The sequence below is a fragment of the Ambystoma mexicanum genome, chromosome 4p (genome assembly GCF_040938575.1).
Source record: "Ambystoma mexicanum isolate Mex_15411 chromosome 4p, UKY_AmexF1_1, whole genome shotgun sequence".
NCBI classification, from domain to species: Eukaryota; Metazoa; Chordata; class Amphibia; order Caudata; family Ambystomatidae; genus Ambystoma; species Ambystoma mexicanum.
This window is the reverse complement of record NC_090927.1, coordinates 55,471,732-55,497,415: the sequence shown is the minus strand read 5'-3', so window position 1 is coordinate 55,497,415 and position 25,684 is coordinate 55,471,732. Positions and strand designations below refer to the sequence as shown.

General features: G+C 47.3%; 1 protein-coding gene across 4 annotated transcripts in view; it reads right to left on the bottom strand.

The window, feature by feature from the left end:
- LOC138452987 (NACHT, LRR and PYD domains-containing protein 12-like) overlaps positions 1–25,684 on the bottom strand; it is a 468,167-nt gene that overhangs the window by 115,968 nt on the left and 326,515 nt on the right. The window lies entirely within an intron of this gene.

Genomic DNA, 25,684 nt, shown 5'->3' with positions numbered 1-25,684 from the left:
TTGAAGACTTCTTTTAGACATTTGATTAGGGTTGCGTGATCGGCTTGGGTGTCTTTGATTGTGTAGATGATTTGTGTATCGTCGGCGTAGGTGTAGCATGTGATGTCGTATTTTTTGAAGATTCTGATAACCGGTGTCTGGTAGATGTTGAAGTACAGTGGTGATAGTGAGGATCCTTGTGGCACTCCGCAGTCGTTAACTCTTAAGTGGATTTGAAGGGTCTGATCCAAACGGTTTCTGTACTGCCCGCTAGGATTGACTTAGTCCAGAGTAGTGCTGTGTCACGCACCCCGAACAACAGTGCATTGTCACTGTCCCCTACCAATTGTCAATTCACGAACCCCTTTTTTTCTGTTGTTGCTTACTTTGTCTAATTGTGTTGTTTTATACTGAAGTATATGAATCACCATAACAAACTATGTATTTTGATTGAGTTTGCGTTACTTACACGACTGTTGTGTCAAACTATGTGACCCCATGTGTTTGTAAATATATCCTATAAGCCTGTACGGTTGGTTTCATTAAACCGTGTGATGTTATGTTGTTTGGAGAACTGTTCACTCTATGTTGATTTTTACAACTGCATAGATAAACAAACTATTATTTTCTCCAAACAACAAAAAAGTGAGTTTCTTTCTTTTTCTCCTTTAATGCAGAGGGTAATAAGGGGTGAAACAGTGTGTTTTCATTAGAGCACTCTTCTTTGTACCTATTCAATTGTAATTTTTGTCTTAAAGTAACCCTCCTGGGTAGAATAGGTCCATAACCAGGAGCCCATTTTTTGAATCTGTGTCAGTTATGCCTATGTCTTCTAGTCTTTTGGTTAGCGTGGCATGACTGTGTCAAAGGCTGCGGAGAGGTCGAGTAGGATAAGGGCTGAGGTTATGTTTGAGTCTGCGTTAGTTTTTAGGTCGTCCCAGATGGATAGTAGTGCTGTTTCCGTTCCTCTTGCAGGTCTGAAAACGACTTGAGCTTAGGTCTAGCAGGTGATGTTTTTCTAAGTGTTCTTGGGTTCATTTATACACATAGGTTTCCAGGAGTTTTGCCAAGTAGGGTATGTTGGAGATCGGCCTGTAGTTGGAAAGGTGTTCTACGTCGCCATTTGTGTTTTTCAGAAGTGGTTTGATATATGCTGATTTGAAGATCCTTGGCACATTTCCTGTTGCTGGTAATTGGTTCAAAAGGTTTCTATAGTATTCTGCTGGTGTTCCTTGAGCGAGGATTGATTTGTAGATGTCCAGGGGACAGGGATCCATGGGTGATCCAGCTTTCTTGCTGTGTTTTACCAGCATTGCGAATGCCTCTGCTGATATTTCAGGAAAGTTTTTGAGTTTGTGCGGAGGTTCTACGATAAGATCGCTCGGCAGTGTGTTGTGGTCGGTTGGTATGTTCTGTATGGTTTGTCGGATGTCATTGATTTTTTTTCTTGAAGTGGTCTGCCAGGTCGTTGCACAGCCTGGTGGGTTTCTCATCTCTTTGATTATGTTAAACATTTCTTTTCGAGTGTTGGTGGCATTGGTCCTTCTTGTATGCGCGGATTTGTCTCTGGTACATTGTTCTTTTGTCTGGGTTGTATTCTTTCCTCCATTCCAGTTCAATCTTTTTGTTTTCCTTTTTCATGGTGCTTAATAGTAGAGTGAACCTTTTTGCCATTGCTCTTTTTTTTCATGGTGAAAGGTTTTTCTGGGGCGATCTTGTCGATTGTGTCTGTAATACATTTGTGTAGCAGTTCCGCTTTCTCGTCTAGGTTAGCCAGCTTTAACTCTGTAGTTGAGGGTTTGGTTAACTCCAGTTGCTCGAATAGGTTGCTTTCTTTGACGTGTTTCCAGTTTCTTTTTGTGGTGGTGTGAGTTTGGGAGGTTGGATGTGGACTTGAGTAGGCAGAGTGATCACAAATGGAATAATGAGATGGTCACTCCACAGTATTTGTATCGGTGGTGCCTTGGTGATGAGTTTAATTTTGGCGAAAATTGCGTCAAGGGTGTGTCCTGCCGAGTGTGTTGCCCCTTTGACTAGTTGTCGTAATTTCATGGTTTTGAGTTGTTCGATCAGTGAGTTTTGGGAGTTGGCGTGACTGTCTTCAAACCAGATGTTGAAGTCCCCCAGGATGATTAGGTGTTCGTGGTTGATGGCTATGTTGGTGATGGCTTCAATTAAGTTGTCGACGAAGGTTGCATCATATGTTGGTGGTCTGTGCACCAGGATGAATGTGATGTTGGTTTTTGGGCTTGCTGTTAGGTGTGTTACCATGGTTTTGCAGTTGAGGATGTTGAGCGGTTCGTCTGTTTTTATTTTCAGGTATCCTTTGAACGCAACGCGATTCCCGTGATTCCTCCTCCTTTTTTGTTTTTCCTGTTTATTTGGAGGCATTTGAAGTTGCTTGGAAGGCAACCCTGGAGTGTAATTTTGTAGTTGTCGTCCAGCCATGTTTCTGTGATGAACAGGATGTCAATGCTGCTGTCATCGAGTAGATCGACGATCTCTGTTGAGTGTTTGGACATGGATCTGGCGTTTATAAGATTGCAGTGGAGTTTGGGGGTGTTGTTTGGTTTGGACTTTCTTGTTGAGGTCGTCTTTTGATCGGTGTTGGGGTTTCCTTCCTGTTTGATCTCTTGTTGAGGTGTAGGTTTTGGGGTATAAGCGTCTTTGAAGAGTTCTTCTAGGTTCTGTCTTGGGTTCTTGTTTTCATCGGGTTCGTCTTCCATGAGCTGTGGTTTTCGATTGGAAGTTCTTCTTGCTTTGGTGATGTAAGGTGTTATCGCATCGGTCGTGTGTTTGTTGTTTCTTGTATTGTTCGTTCTTCTTCTACGCGTTTGTGCTGGGTAGTTTGATGTTGCTGCTTCTAGTGTTGGGCTGGTTTGTACTGGTGACCACTTGTCAGCGAGGTAAGGAGGTAAGTAGAGGGATTTTCCTCTTTTCTCAGTGATGGTTCGATTCTTGTTCTTGACTGCAGGGTTGTGTTCTGTAGTTGTGGTTCTTTGTTGCTATTCCGGAGTGTTTGTTCTTTCTTCTCTTTTTCCTTCCCTTGGAATGGGTCATTTGCGCGGCATTATAAGATAGAGAGTTGTTTAGTCTTTGTTTGTTGATGTCCAGTTGGTTCTGCTTTGGTCCGGTTGTCTTGTGGTGTAGTAAGGGAGTGGAGGCCGTCCGCTAACAAATGGGTCCTGTCTGTGGGTGGTATTTCTGGCTGATGTAGCCAACTCGTTCAGTCTCCGTCTTGAAGGGGTAGGGGAGGTGGTTGCAAGTTATATAGTTGGTTTTTATTGGTGGCTCTCAATGGTGTCAGTTACCCTATACGCAATGGACAGGCAGTGTCGGTTTATGAAGGATTTCTAATAGTTGAGACTGATTTTGGGTGAGCAGCTACAACTTAAGTCCCTAATTGGGGTGTTGCTCCCCAGCGATTTGCTGGTTGGTTCTGTCTCACTTCAGGGGTGTCTCACTTCAAGGGTGACTTGGTTAGCAGGATTTGGGAGACTTGTCTAGAGGTCTATCAGATTTGAATATCGTACTATGCAGCCCGGAAGTAGAACCCCTACTAATAATTGAGAGACCTGCATTGTGGTACAGGGCCTATTGATGCAATCTAAATATCACTATGCAGCTTGGAGATAGAACCCCAACCAATTTAAGAGACCTGTATAGTGGGAGAGAGGCCTATCAATGCTATGAGTATCACAAAAGGCAGTGTAGACCCAGAACCCTTATAGAGTTAGAGAGACCTGTATAGGGGGAGAGAGGCCTATCAGAGCAATCTAAATATCACACAATGCAGAATGAACCCAGGTCCCTTCCTAAATTTGAGAGACATGTATAGTGGGAAAGGGGTCTATTAATGCATTCTAACTGTCGCACAATGCAGTCTGGGGACAGTACCCTTATTGAAATTAAGGGCCTGCACAGTGGGAGAGAGGCCCCTTAATGCAATCTGTATATCACAAGGCAATATGGACCCAGAACCCCTATAGAACTTGAGGAACCTTTATGGTGGGAGAGAGGCTTATCAATGCAGTCTAAATATCATACAGTGCAGTTTGGAGACAGAACCCCTGCTAAATTTGAGGGACCTTTATGGCGGGAGAGAGGCCTATCAATGCAGTCTGAATATCACACAATGCAGCTAGGAAACAGAACCCCTACCAGATTTGAGAGAGCTGTGTATTCAATCTGAACAACACTCAATACAGCCTGGAAATAGACCCTCTATTAAATTTGAGAGACCTGTATAGTGGGAGGGAGGCCTAGCAATACTATCACAGCATCACACAATGCAATATGAACCTAGAACCCCTGTTAAAAGATTTGAGAGACCTATATAGTGGGAAAGAGGCCCGTCAATGTAGTCACAACATCACAAAATGCAATGTGGCCCCAGAACCTCTACAAACTTGGAGAGACCTGTCCAGTGGGAGAGAGGCCCATCAATGCAATCCAAACATCACGCAATGTAATCTCGACCTATAACCCCTCTAGAAAATTAGAGAGTCAGAGTCCTGTATAGTGGGAGAGAGGTCTATCTATGTAATCTAAATATCACAACATGCCATATGGACCCAGAACCCATAAAAAAATAGAGAGACCTGTATAGTGGGAGAGAGGCCTATCAATGCAATCCAAATATCACACAATGAAATTATGACGGTCAAGTGGCACAGCGAGTAGAGCGCTCGCTTTGACATCAGTGCAGAGCCTGCGAATGCAGGTTCGAATCCCGGCAGCGCCAAACTCAGCGTTTCATCCTTCCGAGGTCGATAAATGAGCACCACACACCGTGGGTAATAATAAGCAGCGCTCAGATACCTGAGGGTTCGTAGCGCTATATAAATGCCAAATTATTAAATTATTATTATTATGACACCAAATCCATGCTGAGCTCGAGAGACCTGTATAGAGGGAGAAGGCCTAATCCCCCTGTGTAATGTTGGTTTGCTAAGTGGTTAGGATCCTAGGTAGAGTTGTAGCTCTCCCCTAAACCAGGCCACTCCTACCTTACTCGTCCTTGTAGTTGATGGTTGACAGCTGGTCACTGGGGGACACCGGCTGACACTTCCCGGAGCGCCTCTGGTGGAGCCGCCCTTGCCCCTGGGCTGCGTGGGCAGGTAATCACTGGAGGGGGTAGGTTACGGAGGCAGGAATAGTGAAGTTGGCGAGCGGAAGGTAAGCAGAGTACACGGGGCAGGGGTGGGGGAGCACAGAGAGGAAGAAATTCAAGTGAAAGGTCCAGAGGATCTCCCAGGGGCCTGTTCTCACCTTGCATGATCAGAAGTGCGGGCAGGGAGAGACATACTACCGTTGGCCTACGGGGCTCAGTGATACAGGAGTCAGTCACCAGAGGGGAGGGCCACTCAACTGCACGGGCCGGATGGAAGTGGCGTGCAGGTCGAGGTGGGAGCAACACACAGGATCAAGGCAGCCTATCAGGGCTGGTGGGACGGAGCGGGCGGGCACAAGGGGAAGCAGGAAAGGACGCGGCCTGCGCTGGGGGGCATGCAGGGGCTGGGGGGCTCTAAAGGGGTAACAGGCAGTGGATTTGAGGCCTAAGGAGGCTGGGGGTTCACCCACTCACCTGCATGGCCCGGATGGTAATGTAAATCCCTCTGGAAATCAAACAGTGAGCAGCACCATATCATTCAGCCACACAGAACAAACCAACACAGCGACGGCCTAAACCAGCAGTGTGGTACATAAGAAAGACACAGATCCACATGAGGGGACGGAATTGAAGGGACCAGCAAGGAGCAGACAACCGTAAGAAGCTCACCCTCCCAGATGAAAACAAACAGGCTCCAGCCCCAACGTAGAACCTGTTTGAGGAAGACAAAGGTCCTAGTCTCTGAACTACAGTCATATACACAAGGAAAGCAAAAAACAAAACAAATAAAAGACTATCGGGGCACAAGACCACATTCCAGCGGGCATAGAGGGCAGGGCCTTAGAAAAGAAAGGGGGAAGCAGGGGGAATCCAATAACATAGCATTGATGTCCAAATCCAGGACAAAGACTACAACACCAGCTCAAAACCCCCCAAATAAAACAAAATAAGAGCCTTAAGCAACTCTGGGGCACAGAAGAACCAAACACAGCGAGAAGTGGAAAAGCAACGGAGGAACTGCACGACCCAGACAGGCAAGAAATTGGGGACATCGTACTGACCAAAGCAGACATGCAGACCTGCTTTAAGGAGCTGCATAATCAATTCCTGCTTTCCATTCAAGAACAGTTCCACACCTTGAAAGAGGACATGAAACAGTCCCTACAAGAAGTGAAAATAGATATTGCGAAGCTAGTGGAGAGAACCGATACACTGGAAAAAGCAGTCCAACTAATCAAAGAAGACACCCAGAAATCGGATGAGGTCCTAGGGCAGCTGGCACGCGCCACTAACAATCTCGAGCTCCAGTGTGAAGACCTGGAAAACAGATAGCTTCCAGCTCAATCTCCACGCTGAATCTGTTGGTTGTCTTCATGACCATCAGTCTGGCTTCAGAGCTGCCAGAAGCACGGAAACTGCTCTCTTGAACATCCGTGAAGACCTGCTCACCAACCTCGACTCTAACACCCCTTGCGTTCTTATCTTGCTTGATCTCTCTTCTGCCTTTGACACGATCAACCATGCCATCCTGCTCAACCGTCTCCGTGATAACCTGGGTATCACTGGTCAGGCTCTGGCGTGGCTGACTTCTTTCCTCTCCGACCGACCCTCCCAGGTTCAACTGGGGTCCTTCCTCTCCGACATCTTTTTCTCTACCTGTGGTGTCCCCCAGGGATCTAACCTCTCTCCCTGGCTGTTCAACCAATACCTGGCACTCCTTGCCCACCGCATCGCCACCCTCTGTCCCAACTTTCAGTGCTATGCGGATGATACCCAGATCATTTTCAGGCTACCTTCAGCCTCCTCCTCTCCTTCCCTCATCTCTGACTGTCTGTCTGCCATTCAGGAATGGTGTGCCGCCAACGACCTCTGTCTTAATGCCAGTAAGACTGAGATTCTACTCATCGGCACACCCACTCCCTCCTTCCCTGCAGCTCTCTGGCCGGCCTCTCTTGGCCCTCCTCCCACTCCCACCTGCAAGGCTAAAAACCTCGAGTTCATCTTCGACTCTGCACTCTCCTTCTCCCCTCACATCTCCGACGTCTCCAAGAAGTCACACTACCAGCTGCACCTCCTTAGAGGTATTCTTCCTTGCCTCTCCTTCCCCCAGAAGCTCACTGTCTCCAGAGCCCTGGTCCTCTCCAAGCTGGACTACTGTAACAGCCTCTATCTAAATCTGCCTGCCTCTACTCTCCGCCCTGTTATCCAGAACAGGACTGCGAGACTTGTCCTTGGCCTCAAGCCCAGGGATCGTGTCTCTCCAGGATTGAAATCTCTGCACTGGCTCCCAGTGGCTGCGAGGATTAAGTTCAAAACCCTCTGCATTGTACACAAGGCCTTCTGGGGTCTGGGACCGAAATACCTTCAACTCTCTCTACCTAAATATCTCCCTTCTCGAGCTCTTCGCTCATCTGCCTCCAATCCCTTAGGGTCAGTTGCTTCTCCAAGCAACGAGTTGGTGGCAGATTACTCTCTTCAGCAGGGGCCTCTCTCTGGAACAGCCTTCCTGCATCCCTGAAACTTGAGGAGTACCATCTCCGGTTCCGGAAACACCTCAAAACCTTCCTCTTTGCTTCTGCTTTCTCTCCTCCTCTCCCTTGCTGAATTCCTGACCGAAATTGCACTGGCTACCTGGCCACCCTTTTGATCTCTGGCCCAGGCCCCGTCAATTACCCACCTGCACTGCCTCCCTGGCAACCCCTGCACTTGGGGACCTTTTTCTGTATCCCTTCAGTCCCCCCCCTTCTAGCACTTACGTCTGCGCTTCCTTGCACTTGCCACTAGCTGGCTATTTATGTGTCATATTTATTCCACTTCCCAGCTACTGCACTTCCCCTCTCCCTTCTCCCTTTTCCTTTTCCCCCCTTCCCTTGCAATTGCGCGATCTGAATGACACCTGGCCTAGTAGTATCGTTATTTGTCCTCCCATTGTCCCCCCCTTGCCTCGTCGCGCCTTGAAACACTTGTGTATAGGCGCGTTATAAATGCCATATCATATCATATCATAGCGGAGATCCAATATAAGAATTAAGAACCTGCCAGAAACAATCGAGGACAAAGACCTACAAGCGACGGTCCTACAGCTTTTCACGGACGTACTGGCCGAGGACACTGAACCTTTGAAAGGGATTGACAGGTTGCACAGGGTGGGATCAAAAAGAACTGCCGAGCCAGGGACGAGGCCCAGAGATGTACTGGCGGCCATATCATCATACGCCAAAAAAAAAAACAAATACTGAGGAAAGCAAGACTCTCCGTGCCAATGAGGGTTACTGGCCAGGAGGTCCAGCTATATCAGGACTTAGCACAATCAACCCTCCAAAAGAGAAGACAAATGGGCCCAATGGTCCACCATCTGCGGCAAAGCAAGTGAAGTACAAACGGACCTTCCCATTTGGCCTTCTGTTCACATGGGAAGGGAATCAACATCGAATAACGATGTGTGAAGATGGGGAACAGATATTGGGTATTCAACAAGAAGTTGGGGACGCTCAATCCCGAACACAAGAAAGACTGAGAGGACCCAGCAGACAGGGAGGATGGAAAACAGTAGGGAAGAAAAGTAGGGGTCGGAGGAGAAGATAGCCACTATCACTCACCAATGCGACATGAAGGGGACATTGAAGCAAACACAAGAGAGAGATTACAAAGAAACTAACAAACCGAAAAATAAAAAGGGGGCCCAAGAAGCCACCCAGAAAACAATGAAACAGGCCCAGGTGAGATGGAGGTAGGGCTAAATTGGAATCCGAAGTGGGGTTTAGGATCCCCCACAACATGGACCTGAGACGGGTAGGGGGCAGGGAGAAGGGACAATTCATTACGAAGCACATAGACACCTAGCCCCCACTCAGGAGGAAGGGGAAGTTGGGGAAGGGAGGGGGGAGAAACGGGGTTAGGGGGGAAGGAGAACTCGAGGGTGGTAAGAAGGATGAAGGAGGAAATACACAACAAACATGTCAACAAACATGTCAACAACAGGAGGACAGTGGAGGTTTGGGAAGGCAGAAAGTATCACAATAGACACAACATGGATGGGAAGACCTCAAGACCAATCACAATCCTGACGCATAATGTCCCCGGTCAAACGGAAAAAATATCTGAGACAGGCCTGGAGGCGGAAGGCAGATATAATAATGTATCAGGAAACTCATTTACAGAAAAGAGACAAAACAAGGGTTAAGATAAGGGGAGTCACACAGACCTACCAGGCGAACGCAGAGGGAAAAAGGGCGGGAGTCCTCATAGCCATACAGGACAGACTCCAGGAACATGTTCAGGACATTATGGGGGACAAAGAAGGGCGATTTATTTTTCTGAATATAAAAATAGAGGGCAGATTTCTTACACTGGCATCGATATACGCACCCAACTCTGGGCAAGACCGTTTCTTGAGGGGGGACTCTCACGGCCCTAGAAGGATTTGCTACAGGAGACATCATAATGGGGGGGGGACCTCAGCATAGCATGGGACCCCACGTTAGATATGAGCTCAGGCACACAATCCTACACACATGCCCTGTCCAAGGCCCTGAAAGCAGCCGTCGAAACACTAGCGCTTCACGATATATGGCGAACTAAGAAAGGGGACGCACAAGGCTTCACACACTTCTCACACATCCATAACTCATAATCAAGGATCGACTACATCTGGACCTCCACAGGACTGGTGAGGAAAGTAGCGGCCATAGCAGTGGGCCCAATTACGTTCTCGGACCATACTCCCATAGCAATGTCACTAAATATCAATAGAGCGGGGGGAGGAGTATGGGCGTGGAAATTCCCGGCTGACATTCTTCAAGACAACCTTATGGTGGAAACGATCAAAGGAAAGATAGAACTATATTTTTCAGAGAACGACACAGGAGCTACAGCACAAGGGGTAGTATGGGACGTGTTCAAAGCAGGACTAAGGGGAGAACGGATAGCGTTAAAGGCACACAGGGATAGACAACGCACCAAGTGTGAAGAAGACCTGGAAGGCAAGCTCAAGGAAACACAAAAAGAGTTGGCGGCCCACCCGAGCAAGAAGTCGAAACTAGCCTTGAAACACATAAAGGGGCAATTGGCACTGCTGCAAAATAGTAAAGCAGAACTAGCGCTAATGAGAACAAAACATAGATATTATATTAACGCCAATAAGGCAGACAAACTCCTAGCAAGACAACTCAGACACTAGGGACACAAGATGACGATAATCCAGCTGAGGGATAAACGAGGACAAATAAAGATGACCAATGAAGAAATGGGAGGCATAATGGCAACATACTATCAGGCCCTATATTCATCGAAACAACCAAAAGAAGAAGTACAGAAGGTGTACTCACACGACATCGCCTTCCCCCAGATCACGTCGATGGAAAGCAACTCCTGGATAGCGAAATCCAAGTTGAGGAAGTCGTCCAAGCGATCAGAAAGCTACCAAAAAACAGGACGCTGGGCCCGGACGGTATTACGAACTCCTTCTACAAAAAATTCCAAGACATTCTGGTCCCAAAACTGACAGAGCTATTCAACAGTTTTAAAGCACAAGGAGACATGCCAAATTCAATGAATGAAGCAAAACTGGTAGTTTTCCCCAATCCAGGAAAAGACCCAACTTAACCAAGCTCATACCGCCCGACTGCACTAATAAACCTAGATGCAAAGCTTTTTATGAAGATTCTGGCAGAAAGGCTATCCCGGCTGTTACCGACCTTGATAGGACCAGATCAGTCGGGATTCATCCCCAGAAGGCAAGCGGCAGACAACACACGCAGGGTGAGTCACCTAATCGAAAAAGTGGAACATGCCAAAATCCTGACGATCTTGGTCTCGCTGGACGCAGAAAAAGCGATGTCAATGGACACAGCTATTCTATACAATGGAACGCATGGGATTTGGACAACAATATCTCAGAATGGTAAAAGCCAACTACAAATCACCCACGATGAGAATCTCATTGAAAGGCACCCTCTCGACTCACATACACCTAACCAGAGGGACAAAACAGGGGTGCCCACTCTCACCACTCTTGTACGCGTTATTGCTGGAGCCTCTACTGATCAGAATCCGGGAGTCTCCCTGAATAAAAGGAGTGACAATGGCATGGGTGGAACACAACACCATGGCCTTCGCATACGACATGCTCCTGGCACTGTTAGAACCAGAGCATTCCCTCCCAGCATTTCTCCAAGAACTAGATCTCTTTGGGATTATTTCAGGCCTGAGAATCAACAGAAACAAGCCAGAGATCTTGAATCTATCGGCAGACCCGGCAATGGTGAACAACCTGGCACGAACGACCTGACTGAAAAAAGTCCAGGATAACATCACATACCTAGGGATAAAGCTAACACAATCGATCAAGCACCTCTATAGCGCCAACTACCCACATATTCTAACTCGACTAAAAACAGGCCTTGCAAAATGGAACCCCCTCAACATATCACGGTGGGGCAGACTGACGGCAGTAAAAATGACCATACTCCTGAGGCTGCTCTAATATTTCCAGACACTTCCGATAAAAGTCCCAAGATCATTCTTCAAGACACTCAACAAAATGATCTCCACATTTGTTTGGCAGCGCAAGACGCCGAGAATAGCAATGACGACCCTAACGGCCAAAAGGAACGAAGGAGGACTCGAGCTCCCCCACTTCAGGATATACTATGAAGCGGCGCAACTAAGAGTCATCAAAGAATGGGTGGAACAATCCCCCCATCACATCTGGGTACAACAAGAAAAGGCTGTAGCCGGCACCCCCCTATCAAACGTACTATGGATGCACAAAACTCACAGGCACCCGAACACAACAATAAGTGAAGTGATGGGAGCTGGGATAGAAGCATGGGACACAGCGCTTAAGAGGGGAACCCTCACGATGTACCCATCCCCCTTCACTCCAATGTTCGGGAATCCGGAGTTCCAAGTGGGCATGGATCAGAAAGCGTACCTCAGCTGGAAACAGGCATGATGCACGAAAATAAGGGATATGTATAAAGGTCAGGACATAAGGTCATTCCCAGAATGCATACAAGAAGGAGGAATAAAAGCCACAGAGGAATACCAATATACGCAACTAAGGCACTGGCTACCGCTCCCCCACAACAGAAAGGCGGCTACAAGACAATTGACCAAATTCAAAACCTATATGACCACAGACACAGTCTTCCGAAAAGCTGATCTCCAACTTATACAATCACATAAATGCACAAAGGAGGAGGCCATAAAATGGAAGTACATGAAGAAAGGGGAAGCGACACTGGGGGAACCAATTACAAGAGACCAATGGCGTGACCTGTGGATTAAAAGCCCCAAACTGACTCGCTCCATCCAGTTGAGGGAAATGTGGCAAATAATTGTTCTGCAGTGGGACAACACTCCAGAGAAACTTCAAACCATGGTCCCCACCACAAACAAATCCTGCTGGCGAGGCTGCGCAACAGTAGGGGACTGGCACCACATATGGTTCCGGATATAGCAGAATTTTGGAAAGAGGTGATGAAACAGCTTGACGAAATGGTTAAAGAGGCTAGCAAGAATGTGGGAACCAAAGCAAAGGACATACACGAGAGGGGTTATGACTCTGATAATAGCCGCATGGCTAGCGATAGCCCAACATTGGAAACAGGCACACCCACCGACGATATATGATTGGCTCGCAAAAGTCTGGAGATTCGGGACCATGGAATGGATGACATACAAGATACATGGGAACCAGGAAGCCTTCCGATCGGACTGGGGCAGCTTCCTAACATACCTCCAGAGGGACTATATGATCCAATGGTGCCCCCACAATATTAGGATTCTTGACATTCTTTAAGAAAAAGGAACCAAAGGGGCGCTGTTGTGCGCCGAACGAAATGGCCGCTTAACCCGTGAGCTCCGTGGCCGACAGAGATCCTCTGATAAAAATCCTGCGTCGGTGCTCCACTAGCGAAGTCCCAACGAAAACGATTCGACAGCAGCTGATTCAGAGACCACTCGGTCCGAAACAGGGACAAAATCGGTGCCGGGAACCCTGGGAACGGACATCTACAGAGCCGCGAACCTGATAGACAGCTGGGACGCTGCGCACGCGCCAAAAAACAGAGCCTGCATTATTAGTGACACACCGAGAGGAGAGAGGGGAAACAGCCTGACATCCCCCGGAAGCCTGAAAGCGGGAGTACATCCAGACCTACGCTACCCAAACTATCTAACGGCGGATACCCGGAGGTAGACACGAGAGCATTGAAGCCCCGGGCCGCGGGTGAGATGTGGAGCGGGCGGCGGGGAAGCTGAGCCTGCACTGGGCCGTGTCTCCTACGGCCCGGCCTGACACCCCCTGAAACGAACTTACCTCCCCCCCTCAGCGAGACTTCAATACCCGGGGTTGAGACGCGGCGCACACACGTTACCCAAGTGCCGCGCTCCCCCAGCAAAGAGGAACGGTACGAATCAGACCAAGAAGGTACGAGGGACGTGAGGGGAGGGTGTTCTCTCTTGTTGGGACACTAAAACTAAGTAACCCACAAGACATTTCACTTACACCCCCATGGGGAGTCTGAGGGACGGGGAGTGATTGGGACACAGGGAGAGGAAACCACGAACGCCAGACCTCACCATCCTGGGGGGGGGGCATCTACTTCACCAGGGGGGGACGGATCAACACCCCAGCTGCCAGCACTGCACATAAAACTGAACGCCAGCACCCCAGACCCTCAACAATCAAACTAGCAGAAAACACCCCTATCCAGCAACCAGGTCTATTTACAGAAGTGAACTATTCTCTAAAACTCCTTGTACTTTGCTCCAGACCACCCTCCCAACATTGGAACACAGGTAGAAACCGAGGCCAACACACAAGATTGATGGGAGGCGTAAAAAACAAAAAACAAGGCCCCATGGACGCGTTTGCGAGCACTCCTACATCAGCCCTGGAGACGGCCCAGACATCCAGCCAGAAGGACCCCGCACCAGATCCGACAGAGCAAAACATGGCCCCATATATGGCAGCTATGGAGAAAGGCTTCTTAGCGATCAACTCCAAACTCGATGACATAGGCGAAAACATTACATCGATACGAGCAGACATCAGAAAAGTCAACTCCAGAGTAGCAGAAGCAGGAGAAAGAGTATCTACCCCTGAAGACACATCTGCTGGGCAGAACAAAACTATAGAACAGATCCAGAAAGACATTAAAACCATTCGAAACAAATGCGAAGATTTAGAATCCCGTACACGCCGGAATAATATAAGAGTGGTCGGGGTGGCAGAACACAAAATCAACACTCCCATGGAACACTTTCTTGAAGACATGCTACAATCTTTGTTTCCCAAAGCACCATTCTCGAAACAATTCCTGGTCGAAAGGGCGCACAGAACCCTAGCACCTCCACCTAAACCAGGCGCACCACCCCGAACAATCATAGCAAGAATACTAAACTACCGGGACCGAGACCTCATCCTCAAATTGGCGCGAGAGCATGCGCCCCTCTCCTAAGACTCCAACCTAATACACATTTATCCAGACTGCTCATCGGGAGTCCAGGCTTTGAGGCGCTCCTTTGACCCGATAAAAAAAACACTCAGAGAAAGGAAGATAATATACGCAATGCTGTTCCCAGACAAACTACGGGTACAACACAATGGCAAAATGCAATTCTTTGAGACCCCCGAGGAGGCCAGTGCATACATTGAACAGCACATTCCGGCAACCCAACATGGCACCTGAGATTCCAAACCTACCTACCCAAGCACAGAAACGAAAATTGGAAATTAATGCACCAACCACATAAGCAAAAATCAGCCACGACTCCAGAGCAGAAAGCGGGCCTTGCAGCCCCCCACACCTTGCAATGCTGCAACTATTTCATAGGGATACACTGCCCGATTGGGGGGCAGGTGAGGGAGGAGGGAAGGGAATGTTACAGGCTTGTTGCCAGGTTACGTCTGATCCTAAAGGAAATGGGATCACAGTTACAAAAGTTAGTTACAAAATAGGAAAACCTAGTATACCTCAAGCAGAATATAAAAACCTGACAGGGCAAAACCTGAAAGATCCATACTTGAACTACTCAAACGATGAACACATCCCGAAAACTGTGATTAATGGCCACTCACGATAAGACAAAGAGCACTAGGCTCATGTCCTGGAACATAAGAGGCCTGTCCAATCCAATCAAATCCAGGAAAATTATGGCCTACGCCGCTAGACACTGTATTGACATCCTCTTCCTGCAGGAAACGCACGCAACTGAAAAAGTGGTCACATCCCTCAACCGCATATGGGGCCAACAGGTGATTACCACCGACTACTCCTCACAATCCAGAGGGACGGCGATAATCATTCACCGTAAAGTAGGATTCGTAGTTACCAAAACCAAATGCGATCCAGAAGGTAGATATGTGATCGTATGGGGAACACTCCACGGACAAGACGTGATACTCCTTAATACCTATGGTCCCAACGTAGACAACCCAGAGTTCTACCACCAGATACTGACGCTGATATTACCCGCAGGCGAAGGAAAAGGAATCTGGGGTGGGGACTTCAACACCATTCTAGACCTTGAAATGGATATAACACCCAAAAATAATCGTAAAGAGACTAAGACAGCAGCAACTATCAAGCAAGCCATGCGCCAGCTACTACTATCAGACACTTGGAGAGTGCTTCACCCACACAAACAAGAATTTACATTCCACTCGCACGTTCATGGGTCTAGCTCCCGCATAGACTACTGGCTATGCTCCACAGACTGCATCCAAAATACCAAAGAATGTACAATACTGCCCGCACCCTCTCAGACCACTCCCAAATCATCCTAGATATATCCCTTGACACTGCACCACGAGCCCCTCGAATGTGGAGAATGCCACCGCACATCATACAAGACGAAGATCTGGTGGAAATGCTCCGCATCGAAATAACATCCTTTTTGAGAACAATGAAGGCTCTGTGTCATCATACACCACAGTATGGGAAACGTTTAAGGCATGGCTGAGAGGACTGCTGATCGCCACAGTACACGGTAAGCTACAAGCGATCCGCTCAAATCTAACACACACCGAAACCTGCATAAAGGAGGCAGAAGAAGCTTACACCATCACCACAGGGCAAAACACCTTGAACCTCCTACATGAGGTCACGGAAAGGTTCAAAACACTACCGGACCAGGAGGTGTACTATATGATACGCCCAGTCAAAGCCAGGAGGTATGGTGAGGCTAACAAATCAGGAAAACTCCTGGCCAATTTAATTAGGTCGGAAATTGGGCAAGGACAAATAACCAGTATCATAGATGAACAGGGAAGAACACTCATAAATCAAAAGGAGATGAACGAAGTGTTTTTTAAATACTATAAAGAACTATACCAGAATAAGGACCAAAAAACACGAGATGAGCTTCAGCAACACCTGGTCTCATATTCACTCGCGCAACTCACGGAAGAAGACAAATTAGCCCTAGACATACCGCTCACTGAAGTGGATATAGCGCAAGCCATCAAAGACTTAAAAATGGGCAAAGCGCCAGGGGCAGACGTCATCACGACAGACTTATACAAAGCATTCGTCCAGGAACTAGCACCTCGGCTCCTGAAAGTGTGGGAGGAGGCGTTAGAAAAAGGGGTGCTGCCGCCTACACTACGAGAAGCCATTCTTGTTAAAACCACATAAACCACCTCACGATCCTTCATCCTATAGACTTCTATCTCTCATTAACGTGGACGCAAAGATTATAGCCAAGGCCTTCGCCAACAAACTGAACCCATACATGAATAAATTGATTCATCCGGACCAATCCGGCTTCATCCCATCTCGCTCGACTGCCCTAAATCTCCGCAGATTCTTTGCGATCTCATCACAAATGGACCCAAAGAAAAAAACAATTGCAGTAACTCTAGATGACGAAAAGGCGTTTGACTCCATCTCCTGGAAATTCATGTACGCCATCCTCGGAAAAATGGGATTCGGACCGGGATTCATCAGATGCATACAGACACTATATTGCAACCCCACAGCCAGAGTCAGAACCAACACGACCATCTCAGATACTTTGAATTACAAAGAGCGACGAGACAAGGATGCCCACTGTCCCCATTGATCTTTGCGCTCACAATAGAGGGAATGGCAGCATTCCTGGGAACCAAACACGCCTGGAGAGGGATACGCATCATGGGCAAAACTCAATTCATCTCACTATATGCAGATGACACTATGCTCTATGTCCGAGACCCAGAAACACATCTCCCCCCGATCATGCAAGACATTGCGGAATTCACAAAGCACTCCGGATATAGGATAAATCAAAGTAAGTCCGAAATAATACCCTTAACCAAAGCCGTCTCACAAACAGAATCAATGTCTCAGTTCCGCTGGTCGCCCACCACCGCAAGATACCTGGGAATTATAATGGCAACGGATAAAAACACATTATACTCTACCAACTATGACCCACTATTGACGCAAATAGTAACCAAACTTAGCCTCTGGACGAAGCTACCGTTATCCATATACGGCCGGATATCCTTACTAAAGATGATAATCATCCCCAAACTGCTATACCTCTTCGGAGGAATACCCATATGGCCAGGCCGTAAATTCTTCGAAAGCCTACAGAGAAGCAGTACGAACTTCATATGGGGTGGAAACACACCCAGAGCAAGTTGGACCAAGTTATGCGAATATTATGACACAGGAGGCTTAGCGGCACCAGATTACTTACTATACTACCAAACGGCACAAGCCCAGTTCGACAAATTATGGTTCCAAACCACTGAACAATATGCACATATCCACGTCGAGGAGATTGCTGCAGCCCCAAATGACCTACGGAGCATGCTATTCACGAAAGTTAAAGAAGAAAGGGTGGTCGCAGACCCAGTGTGAACCAGGGTGAGAGCATGGATGCAGATCCTACAAAGAGTCCAATGCGACACGCCATACTGGCCACACATACCGCTATGGGCATACCACGATCTTGAACCGACACTTGATCGGACTATACAAAACCGGTGGGACCCGGAACGTGGAGCCAGACTAGGAGACCTTTTCCCTGAAGGACAATTCATCACTATGTCAGAGCTACGGGAGAGAACAGGTAAAGGCCTGATCCCAATAATGCAGTACCATCGACTGAAAGCAGCATGCAAAGCAATCTGGCCATCATTTCCGACGGAACCCCCGATACACAAATTCCTTACAGATATTCTTACAGAAGCAGCGTCTACGAAATATACAAGAAAGTACAAGCTCACACCCCCTCAGCTAACACAATGCGAACCAAATGGGAGGAATATCTTAACGTTCACATTAATGAACAACAATGGACGCACTACTGCAGGTACACTAAAGCCATATCCATTAATGCGAATTTCCGCTTAATCCAATACAAAATCCTGAATCAATTACACATCACCCCGGGAAAAATGGCCAAATTTGATCCCACTAAACAAGCAAGATGTCCCAAATGCGGAACCATCGAAGCAGATGCACTACACATGTATTGGAACTGCCCTCCAATTCATCAATTCTGGATAAATGTAGCGGAGAAGATAAGCGACATACTGAAGATGCACATACCGGCAACCCCACAGAAATACCTGTTTGGAGACATTGGAAAAGCTTCGACTAAGACACACAGACTGTTTGCAGTAGCAGGGCGATAGCCAAGAGACTAATACTCCTAAATTGGAAATCTACTTGCGTCCCTACGCTCCAAAACTGGCTTAGACAACTAGCCATAACACAAGAACACGAGGAGATGTACGTGCAAGGTATACAACCCCACTCCAGACCTAAGGATATATGGACCCCGCTGAGATCATATCTACAAGCTCAGACACCAAGCTCAGACGAAGAGGACAACTAGAAAGACTGTTAGCGAATAATAGAGACATATCATTATTAACAACACAGTTTATATTAATAATGTTCATCCAAATATCCAAATGTATGAATATTTTATACCTGTTTACTATCTAATTGCCATGTCAGAACTAAATAAAGGTTTTAAAAAAAGAAAAAGGAACCAAACTCGACATCGGACTGCCACCCGAGGGGGGGGGGAGGGGCAAAGGGAGGGGTAAAGAGGGAGGGAGAATCTGAAAATCAATAAATATATTGTTAAGAAAAATAAAAAATAAAAAACGGGGGCTGGAAAGTGATGTTATGTGGCATTTGTATAGTGACTGCTGCCATTGTTATGGCCTCGAAGCAGTGTAAGGTTGGAAGCCCTTTGGAAGACTGTAGCCTGAGTTGGGAAGTGGTGAGAGGAAAGGTAAATGTGTGCATTTATAGCCTAAACGAAGGCAGATAGGGAATGGGTGTGAGGATGGGTCCTGTGACAAACTGTCAGGTGAGCCAAGGAAGTCATGGATCCCACACGTAAATGAAGGCATCTCAGCATCTATGGGATGAGTGCAATGGTATGGATTATATTCATTGCGAGAGAAAGGGTGTGTCACTTTCACATCTGGTGTCGCCCTACTGTAAGCTCCAGACCAATTAGTTGTATCACATGTCATTGGTTGAAGCTATTTTACAGCAATCAAAAAATGTGTAATTTGCTCAATTTAAACACACAGCTGCAGAAACGCATGCAGAAATAATATCAGATGACACATTTAAAAATCAACGGAATGGGTGTACAGTCCTATGACACACTTGGACAAAGCTTTGGGAAATGGCACTACATCCGTTACACACTACAGTGCATTCAGAGGTGGGGACCATTCAGTACACTATGATGAAAATTGGGCCATGAAATGGCTGAAAGCTCTTTTTAAGGCCACCCCTCTTCTCTATTTCAATCCCAGCACCAAACCATGCTCTTTGGGGTCTACCAGGAATTAACTGTGACTGGTTTCTAACCATTATCTTGTCTTTAGCACCTGTCTGCCTTTATCTGTTCACAGCGGTTACTTTGTCATATGTATCCTGCGGAGAGGCAACTTCCATCTTTGAGTGGAGGGAGGCATAAACTGGATGAATGTGGATCACTTGGCTCTGTGGAATAGATCTTTATGGCCTGGAACTCTGCTCCTGCATCTCAGGTCCATAACCTTGGGGCGATTATCACTTCGGAGCTTATACGTGAACCACAAATACAATCTAGTAAAGACCTGTTGTCCTCTTTGGCAACTAACGCCTGTCTAGAGCTTCCTAAACATCAGACTGCCTGGTTACAGTACTCCATCTTTGCTGAAAATGGACTATGTTCAGGCATCCATGCATCAATGTCAAGGTTATTTGTGGAATCAAGTTCAAGTCACTCATTACTTACTTCTTTGTCATTCCTTACCAGTCCCTCACTCACCTAATCGTTCCATCCTCCTTTACCAGCCTCTCCCTTGCAGACTTTCTTTCCTCCCCTGAATCTTTCCCTCCTTCTTCAGTCTCTCATTTGAACTCTCTATTCCCTCATCCTAATTCCAGCCTCCCTTATATCCTTCTTTGTTTTCATTAATTATAACATTTCATTTGTGCATGTAAATCTGTAAGGGAAACATGCATACATATTTGGTTATAAACTAGCCTTCGAAGGGATTGAGTCCTCTGATGTATTCCTTATCTTTGATGTTACCTATCCCAGCTTGCTGGCCTCGGAATATTTTCAGTAGAGAGCGCTGTGCGTCGACGTCCTTCGAGTTGATGTCCCTCGACAGCCTCCGTCTCGGCGACGACGTCACTGTGCGTATAAATATACTCGCGCAGCGTCTGTTGCTCAGTTCCGTTTTTCCGCGCTTCGTGGGGTTCGGTAACGTGTTGCTCAGTTCTTTCTTCAAGAAGATTCAGACTTATTCTTCGAAGATATCATCTTAATTCGATGGCTTCTTCATCCGAACCATCGACCCCTCGGTCCGGCTTCAAAAAGTGTTGTGACTGTGGGAAGAAAATGTCGTTGATGGATCCTCACAGGATCTGTTTGTGGTGCCTGGGATCGAAGCATCACTGTTCGGAATGCGAGGACTGTATGTCCATGACGGCGAAAGCCTTGAAGGAGCGTAAGGGGAAGCTAGAAAGAGGCAAGACTCTTAAATCTCTTACTCCCTCGAAAGTTTCTTCGGGAGAGTCGAGACATTCGTCTCCTCGTCGTCATAAGAAACATTCCCGTTCAAGATCTCGAAGCGGTTCCCATCAGTCTTCGAGATTGAGACACTCTAAGAAGAGGCGTCGTAAATCCCCCTCTTCTTCGTCTTCTTCTGTCTCTCAAGAAGGGGTCACCTGCCCCACGAAACACAGCTCTCCAGCTAAGTGGGAGGAATTCCGTAAGAAAATGCTTAGCGTCTTCGAGAAAGCGGACTCGACCCCCTCAGAGATGTCTAAAGGTGATACCCCGAGTGAAAGATCCAAAAAATCAAAACGCAGCGAGTCGCTACACCCGGCGAGAGAAACTACCCGAGAGCGTCATGAACCGTCGAGTAAAGGCAGTAAGACCGCGTCATCTACGCCATCATCGAAGGTTTCTTTGACTCACAAATCTGCGTCATCGACGCATAAATCAGTTGCGTCGACTCCGTCTTCGACGCCACTGTCGACTCCGATAAAAGACAGACCTACAACTGTCACTACACCTCAGACAGTAGAGGTGTCGAGGACCTCGACCATTAAGTCGAGAATGCCATCGACTATTTCAATGACACCGAGTAGGAATCCGATACTCTCGAGTACATTGAGGTCTCTTCAAACTTTTTCAACGCCTTTTTCGAGTTTGTGGAAGTCACAGGCTTCGACCTCGACAACCTCGACGTTTTCCCAACCAGTGACAACAAATTTGGCTCTTTCTGCTCTAGAAATGGGTTTTAACCCACATCCTAAGTCTCACTATTTTAGAGTCTTGTCCTCAATATATGAGGAAGGTGAGGATTCCGACCATGAGGGACCTTTTGGTTTACAAAGGACCAATACACCCATACCAGAGGAATTTATCTCTGAAGAGAACAGGTTAAAGGACCTTCAAGACTCCCTACATGAGGCAAGTGGTTTAAATACTTCTCCAGAAGTAAAGTTTGCTAAACCAGACTCTGGGGAACATGCTGAGACCCCTTATAGGGTTCTGATAACCAGAATAATCAAATTCATGGGGTGGTCTACACCTACACCCTCTTTTCAGCAGGATGACCTTTACTGATATTTTAGATAAAGGTCCACAGGAGGATCCTGTTGTCCCCTTTCATTCTGCTCTGCAAAGAAACATTTCTGCAAATTGGGAAACTCCTGAAGTTATCCCTGCAGTTAACAAGAGACGGTCTGCTAAATACAGGGTACGTGCTACAGATCCTGAATATTTGAGCAAACATCCAACTCCAGAGAGTTTGGTTGTACAAGCAGCAACTTCATCAAACAGTAGATCTGCATACCCTACTATTCCACATGACAGGGATGATAAAGATTTGATGCCATGTCAAAAAAAGTTTTTTCATCATGTAGCATGGCGCTTAAATCTATTCATGCCACTTGCACACTAGCAAAATTCAGCCATACACTTTGGGAGTGTGCTTCATGAGCGGCTGACTGCCTCCCAGAAGGAGAAGAAAGGGATGCATTTTTAAACATCATCAAGGATGGAAAAGATGCAATGTGCGAGTCCCTTCAAACAAGCATTGATTCTGCTGACAGTATCAGCAGGGCCATGGCGGCAAGGACCACAATCCGCAGATTTGTGTGGTTGCGGAAGTCTGGTTTTGCTCCAGATGTACAAGCTAGACTTTTGAATATGCCCTTTGACAGCACTTCTTTGTTTGGTAAGAAGGCTGATGACAGCCTGGAGAGATTACAAACATCTAAGGCAGCAGCGAAATCTCTTGGGGCTGCAATCCGACAGACTCCGACTCGCCCCTCAGGAACCTCCTGGAGGGGTAGGTCTTTTCGCTTTTACTCCGCATTCGGAAAAGGCAGAGGACAGCCAGCTCAAAGGGGCCAGAAACGTACCCATGGTGGATGGGGAAAAGGTACAAAAGCCGCAGCAGCAGGTGCCACTTTACCCTCAGCATCTGCGTCAGCCGCTTCAAAACCCCTCTGAGGTCTCCCCTCACAAGACAACAGTAGGGGGCAGGTTAACTCAACATCTGGCAGAATGGCAGGCTATTATGTCAGATGCTTGGGCATTGGAGACAGTTGCCCAAGGTTACTGCCTGCCCTTCCTACACACCCCTCAGAGTCATCCACCGGGGAACAACTCTTTTTTCCAGATCCGCTCCTTATGCAGGAGATTATAGACCTGCTAGAGAAAGGTGCCATAGAACCGGTACCTCTAGCAGAGAGGAACAAGGGTTGGTATTCCCCCTACTTCCTAGTACCAAGGAAGGACGGAGGACTGAGACCCATCTTGGACTTGCAAGAATTGAACAAATTCATCAGGAAAGACAAGTTCAAGATGGTAACCCTTTCTCAGTTCCTTCAGGCCCTCCAGCTTCAGGACTGGTTGGTGTTTCTAGACCTTCAGGATGCTTATTTCCATGTGCCAATCCATCTCAAACACAGGAAATACCTGAGGTTCGCAATTGGAAACTCTCACTATCAATTTCGAGTTCTGCCATTTGGGCTGACCTCCGCCCGAGGGTCTTCACCAAGCTAATGTTGGTAGCGGCGGCAAGTCTAAGGAGGGAAGGGATCCATGTCTACCCCTACCTGGACGATTGGTTGATCAGAGCAGTATCTTCGGAACAAGCTCAGATTCAGCTAGATTGTGTCTGCCACTTCCTTCACAAGCTGGGCTTCTCCCTCAACTTAAAGAAGTCACAGATGATACCATCACAGAGACTCCAGTTCGTTGGAGCGGTCCTGGACACTTCCCTGGGGAAAGCCTCGCCACCAGAGGTGAGGGCTCTAGATATTCTGCAGATGGTCAACAAGTTTCAAAATGCCCAACGTCTTCCAGCCTTCGACTTTTTGAGGTTGCTAGGCCTCATGGAATCCTGCATCTTCCTAGTGCCAGAGGCTCGCCTGAGAATGAGATCCCTCCAGTGGGCACTAAGAACCCAATGGTCGCAATTCTCAGGAAGAATGTCAGATCTCCTTCAGGTCCCGGACAGAGTGGCTCGAGACCTTCAGTGGTGGGCCTGTCGGGAGAACATTTTGAAAGGAGAACAGTTTTGGCAACCATGGCCGGAGATAACAGTAGTCACGGATGCCTCACTGACGGGGTGGGGAGCCCATGCCAACGACTTGACCATCAGCGGTCGTTGGTCTCCATCAGAGTCCAGACTACATATCAACCTGTTGGAGCTGAGAGCAATCAGACTAGCGCTGAAAGCTTTTCGGCCATCAGTACAGGGGACAAATGTCCTGATAATGACGGACAACACAGTGGCCATGCACTACCTCAACAAAAGAGGAGGCATAGGGTCACTGCCACTGTGTAGAGAGACAATGCAGCTCTGGTTTTGGGCAATTCAAGAAGGAATCTCTCTATCAGCAGTTAACCTAGCCGGAGAGAAGAACTTGACGGCGGACGCTCTGAACAGGCAGGGCACAGTCGCCCACGAGTGGGAGCTAGCTCAGGAATTCTTTTTAGAGATCTTCGCCCTTTGGGGAACCCCTCAAGTGGATATATTCACCACCAGCATCAACAGAAAGTGCGATCAGTTCTGTTCAAGGCAATTTCCCCCGAGAGGAGCTCTAGGGGACGCGTTCGTAGTAGACTGGGAGTTTCCACTTCTGTACGCGTTTCCTCCAGTCCCTGTCATTCCTCAAATGATCATGAGGTTGAGAAGATTCCGGAAAACCATGATCCTAATTGCCCCCGATTGGGCCAGGAGAATGTGGTACCCGGACCTTCTGGACATGTCCATCTGCCCTACAATTCGTCTTCCGCAAAGGGAGGATCTTCTCTCGCAGAAGGGAGGTCAGGGTCTCCATCCAGACATCAGAACCCTCAACCTTCACGCTTGGTTTCTGAAAGGTTGAGATACAAGGATTGGGATCTCCCGGATGACGTCATGGAGGTGTTGCTTTCAGCTAGAAGGCCCGCAACAAAGACGTTATACTGCTGCCGTTGGAACAAATTCTGCAGCTGGTGTAGAGAAAAGAATATCGAACCCTTTTCATGCAGTACACCAATGGTGTTATCTTTCTTACTCTACTTAGCAAATTCAGGTCTTCAAGTTGGTACAATCAAGGGCTACCTCGCAGCGCTTTCAATCTTTAAGCGCACTACAGAGGAGCCTTCATATTTCAAATTACCCCTGGTAGTCCCATTTCTGAAAGGGTTAACTAATGTTTATCCCCCAAAGCCTTTCCATGTTCCATTGTGGGACCTAAATCTAGTCCTAAATTTTCTGATGGGTACTCCTTTTGAACCACTCCATTCTTGTTCATTAAGATTTCTCACTCTTAAAACAGTCTTTCTAGTGACTCTGACATCTGCCAGAAGAGTGAGCGAATTACAAGCTCTATCTTGCAAACCTCTGCATACAATCTTTCATAAAGACAATGTTGTCTTACAAGTGAAGCCTAATTTTCTCCCAAAGGTGGTCTCTGAATTCCACATTACTCATAAAATGACTTTACCTTCATTCTATCCTCCTCCACACCCAGGGAAAGAGGAAGAGAGGTTACATAGGCTGGATCCAAGGCGTGCCTTGAGTTTTTATATCAGCAGACCTGCTAGAATAAGACAAGC